Genomic DNA, 6,479 nt, shown 5'->3' on the forward strand with positions numbered 1-6,479 from the left:
TTGCATTTTGCCCATCATTCAAATCAGAACCTACAGGCTGTCCTCCATATCTGCTGATGTCACTCCTCATCAGTGGGGACCTCTTTTACCTCTTTTACCGTCTCCACCAGATCAGAATCGCTACTGCCAGGATCACGACCAGCACACCTACACCTATGATTCCTGTAAAATTGCCTTGGAGAGACAGAATAAAGAAATCATCAGTACGCTACAACTGTTCGGTTGGAGTTTGTATGTATGCACACATGTATGTCTTCTATTCCATGCTACTCCATTTGCGTCATGTGGCCTAGATTTACATTAGGATCCTCAAATGTAATTTATTGTGTCTTAAGCACTTGTTATATCAAGCACTGGAGTGGTGTTTTTTGGTTCTCTACTCGGTAGAGTCTACTGCATATTCACAATTTCATATTTCACATTTCACATTTATTTTTCATTGCAACAGTTAGTAGCCTACTATTCTTTCTTGATTGGATTTAAAGCAAATCTTTCTATACATAGTATCAAAGGTATACTATGCAGGTCCAGGTATTTTCAGTGACTGTATATCTCCCCCTAGAGTCACTATGTATTTATATTTCACTCTGCCGTTGTAAACAGCCTACTTCTCATGACTTGTTCCCCCTGTACACAGTGAAAATGCTTTCGTTGTGGAGGTGAAGGATTAACAACTAACAAAAACTATCATATAACAGATATTAAATTAAACTCTGATAACTAATGCAACACAAATGTAATAAGAAACAAGAATGTGTCACTTCCTGGTGCTTATCATATGATTAACACCAGAAAGTCTTAACTCTCACACACACACACACACACACACACACACACACACACACACACACACACACACACACACACACACACACACACACACACACACACACATTTACCTTTGACATCAAGAGTTAATATTCTGCTTGGTTGTGATGATGTGGGTCTGTCTCTCCTCTCCCCCTGACACCAGTACTGGCCCTTATGAGACTCAGTAGCTCCACTGATGGTGAAGGTGTTTCCTTCAGACACTGGTGTGCTGCTGGACCCCTTATACCACTTATATGTCCAGTCACCATGAGACTCTATCACACACTTCAGAGTGACCGTCTCTCCAATGAACACAGGACTCTGGGGCTCTACAGTCAGGGTAGCCAAAGGCAGCTCTGCAGAGGAGTTGATGGAGAGAACAAGGAGCAAAGCAGAATGAATATGAACTGTTGGATTACGCAAGACCTTGGTAACAATACAGTACACATGTCCATGTAATACTATATCAGTATACAATTCAGACATGATACCAACATGGAGGTCGTTGGCCTTTTTCCTCTACTTCCTGGTGGTGGTCAGCGCGATAACTCTCTAAAAACTGACAAAGTGACAGACTATAGGTATATGTTTATGTTTATATCTTCTATTAACCATGCTGCTGCATTTGCGTTATGTGGCAGAGAATTACGTTAGGATAGACAGGTAGTATATTGTGCCATATTCGCTTGTGTGAAATTATTGTTATTATCATTGTTAAGTACATTTTGGAGTGTCACAGTTATCTTGCCAATATTTTATGTATACGTGCACTGCTGATGCAAAGAATGTTCTTGCCAACATTGTCCTTATGTGCGTCAAGGGAAACAGATGTACCTGCAAAAGCAGGATATGGGAGACAGCTAGGACGAATAAGGACAAGGTCACACTTCTCTTGCAATAAAATAACTACCCTGAGTTTCAGAGGACAGAGACTGTTAAGCAGGGAGGGGAATCCTCTTGTCTGGACACTCTCTCCTCTGGGCCAGAGTTAAAAAAACATACTACTTGTTGTGGTTCTTGTGTCTTAAAATCTTAAATACTTGGAAGATTTTCCAAACAGCTCGTTATATGAAACACTGGAGTGGTGTTTCTAGTTCTCTATTGCATATTCACAATTTTCTTATTTTACATTGCAATAGTTGGTGCTAATTCTGTGTTTTACAGTGTGAATTTAAGTTGACTAATCAAACTATTGTGTGCACCTTTTTTCTTTTTCTCTTTTTATCTGGGGGGTGGGGGGAGGAGCAGTATACTGCAAAATCAAGGTCATTTCTTGCTTTTCAACTGCGGTAAGAAAAAATCCATGTCGTCCCATTCCAATCAATATTTTAAATCCTATATACAGGATTTAAGGTATACTATGCAGGTTCAGACAGCTGTAGAGCTCCCCCTAGAGTCGTGATTTATTACAGTGCATGAAAATGCATTCTTCTTTTCCTTCTTCTTCTTCTTCTTCTTCTAACCAACGTTTCTGCATCTAACTCAGCATCAACTGTTTAATGTAGAAACTTGGTTCACACTTTGCAACATAGTCTTGAAAAGGACCCGTAGGCAGTGTAGTTTTCATTTGATTAAACATTATACTTTTTTTAGATATTAACAAAAAAAATCCCCATAGACTTTGCATTGGCACTATGACATTACAATGGGCTAATTAGACTGATTTGCACCTGTATCAACTGCCAGCTGCTCAACTAGACCAACTCTCTCTGGGTATTTCTCAAAGTCAAGAGCTCGTCCTTGATAGAATGCTTTCTTTCAAGTCGAGTGCTAGAGAGACAAGGCTACACACCTTCCCAGTACCCTCTCCAGCCGTCAAGATCACATGCAATGGAACAGCCTATAGCGAGTGTGGAAGTGCAGGTCAATTGTGCACGGTTCCGGCTGCGCGCTTAATTAGAACCGTGGAAATTGTGCTGCTTTTACAGGAGTTCCGACAACTGCAGCTGCACTTTCCTCTAAATAAACCTTTTGGAGTAGCCTACAGTATTTCCACATTCGACTTGGTCTTCACATGTCACAATCCGTAGTTTATAATTATGTTAGTGTCAATGGAAAGTTATACCGGTAATTGTCAACAGCAACGGTAAAGTTAAACTTCTACAAAGTTCGTATTGGGCGAAGTTCTGAGATAAATTAATAACAAGTCTATCACAACTTGTTCATGCATATTGACATATGCATTTATGATGAATATGCACAATAACTTGATATAAATGCCTGAGCAAATATACGATGGCATTAACAAAACACTTGATAAATCATATTTAGCCTACAGTACATTAACACGCACTGCTTCTTTGCATCTAGGCTACTTTCCATATCCCTCTCCCTCTTTTTTTTTTAAAGGAATACTCCACCCAAAAATGAAATTAAGCCTGTCTCGGTCACCCCCGGAGTTAGAACAGTGAAAAAAACCCGGTTAAAATCCGTCCGGGCATTGTCCTGCTTTGGGAGCAGCGTTTTTAGCGTTAGCTTAGCACAGTTGCTGTAAATGAAGGGTGTCAGTTAGCACGCCCTCCAAAAAAAGTGACCGAGACATCTACATTTTTTTCTAAATATATCTTGGGAGCCATGTGTTCAAAACGAGTACATATCATAATGCAAAATTGAACGAGGTTATTACCTGGGCAGATATTTACTTGGAACTATATTCGGCCTCATCACAGGCGAAGCACCGCTAAATAGGCGCAAAGTTCTCAAGCAGCAGCACTTAATCCCATCCCGTGAAGTTCCAGTCGAATCAGGAAGTTAGGAGTTTTCAAGTGCTATGTGCTATGGCTACGTGAGACTAGCTGTGCTTTGCCTGTGATGAGGCTGAATATAGTTCCAAGTAGATATCTGCCCAGGTAATAGCCTTGTTCGATTTAACATTATGATTTGTACTCTTTCTGAACACACGTCTCACAAGATATATTTAGAAAAGAAATTAGATGTCTCAGTCACTTTTTTGGAGGACGTGCTAAGTGACACCCTTCATTTACAGCAACTGTGCTAAGCTAAAGCTAAAAACGCTGCTCCCAAAGCAGGACAATGCCCGGACGGATTTTAACCGTTTTTTTTTCACTGTTCTAACTCTGGGGGTGACCGAGACTGGCTTAATTTCATTTTTGGGTGGCGTATTCCTTTAAACCGCACCGTCAGAAATGTTCTAATGGTTCATACGCAAAGGATTGTGGGTTATTTCTTCACTCCGAGGATCCATCGATGCATCCTCCAAAATTCTCAGAAATTCTCAGAACGAAGGACTCAGTACTTGCTAGAATTTGAAAGCATCCTTGACTTTGGAACAGTGCTTGACGAGATTTGATGACGTAATGTCCTTGAAAAAGTGGCTTGGAAGGAGCAATCCTTGACTTTGAGAAGCACCCTCTGTGTCTCTCCATTCTACAAAGGTATAATGCACATTCCATTCCACCTTCTATCCATGTATCTTCTTCAAACCATTCACTCATCCATGCATTAAATTATATGCCAATATCCATTAAACAATCTGCATATCAACATCCATTAAAATGTCTGTCTATCAACATACATTACATTATCTACATTCAACTTTTAAACGATCTACCTTGTCTCTGGCTTCCAGCACTGGCTTTCTTAAGACTACAGATCCCGTTAAATTGTCTGCTTTCCTCTGTTTCAAATAAAATTCCTTACTACAATAATTCACTATAAAATAATTTAACTATACACACCACTCAACTATTTAACTGTTCAGCCATTTCAACTGTCAGTTATTATCAACTATGCCTGACTTGTTCATGCACGGGTAATTCCTCAGAAATACATTTTCAAGTTTATATTTTACTCTGCCTAAGCGCACTGGGGTTTTGCCATTTTAGGAACACACTTTTCCATCACAGTCATAAGTGAATTGAAAATGATGAAACTAGTTAGACTTATACTAACACTAACAGATTTAAAATTGAACTCTGATCAATAGTGCAAAATGCACAAATGCAATACTTAGCATATTTGGAAAAAGAACAAGAAGTTAACACTGATTTTAATGATATGATTAACACCAGGAAGTGTTAACTTCTTACACACACACACACACACACACACACACACACACACACACACACACACACACACCAACCTTTGACATCGAGAGCTGTTTTTCCACTTGGTTGTGATGATGTGGGTCTGTCTCTCCTCTCCCCCTGACACCAGTACTGATCCTTATGAGACTCAGTAGCTCCACTGATGGTGAAGGTGTTTCCCTCAGACACTGGTGTGCTGCTGGACCCCTTATACCACTTATATGTCCAGTCACTGAGAGACTCTATCACACACTTCAGAGTGACCGTTTCTCCAATGAACACAGGACTCTTGGGCTCTACAGTCAGTGTAGCCAAAGGCAGCTCTGCAGAGGAGTTGATGGAGAGAACAAGGAGCAAAGCAGAATGAATATGAACTGTTAGATTACGCAAGACCTTGGTAACAATATAATCATGTACCTTTAATATTTATCAGTATACAATTCAGACATGATACCGACATGTAGGTCTTTGGCCTATTACCTCTACACCCTCCACGTGTACTGGTACTGGCCAGCATGTTAACGCTCTAAAAACTGACCAAGTGAGAGACTAGCTGTCTGTGTACATCTTATATTATCCATGCTGCTGCATTTCCGTTATGTGGCCGAAAATTAATGTTAGGATAAACAAAAGCATTTTATTGTGCCATATGTGCTTCTTATATGAAACACTGGATTGGTGTTTTTGATTCTCTCATGCATAATTACACTATCATATGTCAAATTATTTGTTATTGCAATAGGTATATAGTACTAATTCTATGTTGTCCAGTGTGGATCTAAGTACACTTATCAAACTATTGAGTCCACCTTTTTTTTTTCTTCTTGGGGACTTATAGCCTACCTGACTAGTCAAGGTGCTTACCAGGGTCACAGTGGTGCCTTCTGTGCTAATACAATTACTTGTAATCACAAAAGTGTTAATCACTTCATTAACACTTCTGAAATTGCACTCTGTTCACTAGGGCGGCACAAATGTATCGCTTTAGCATATTTCACACTTAGCGATGTACAGTGTAACAAAACGTTTGAAGTTCTTGGTGTTAATTTTAACTCGGTAGATATGTTTCAACACTGTATCTAAGTTGAATTTCTTACACTTTATGAAGTGTTGAATTAACACTGACGCGATTGAGACAAAATAAACACAGGCATCATGTTAAAATTGATTCTCACAGTGTCGATTTAACACTGGATGATTTGCTGTGTGAGTGGTTACATGATATTCTATGTCATTATATATTTTGCACATGCTCAATACATACTGTAGTACTTACCTTCAACAACCTTGATAGAGTTTAGCTTGATGGGAAGCACAGAAACATCTGGTTGATTTTCAGCCACGGCTTGTTCCAGAATGGAAACCACATTTGAGTCCAGAACATTTTCTTTGAATATCAGGACAAAATCCACAACAACTGATCCTGATCTAAGCATTCAACAGGGAAAGAGGGAAATTAAAAGGGAATAGATTAGACCTTTACAATCACTCTACAACACGTAGTGTAATATCATGCACATCTACAGTACCAACCTGAAACTAATGATTTGTGTGCGAAGGAATTGGGATCCATACTTCTCAGAGTAAATTTTGTCTAACTGAGAAATCAAGGCATTAAGA

Source organism: Sardina pilchardus, chromosome 1 (genome assembly GCF_963854185.1).
Source record: "Sardina pilchardus chromosome 1, fSarPil1.1, whole genome shotgun sequence".
Classification (NCBI taxonomy): Eukaryota; Metazoa; Chordata; class Actinopteri; order Clupeiformes; family Clupeidae; genus Sardina; species Sardina pilchardus.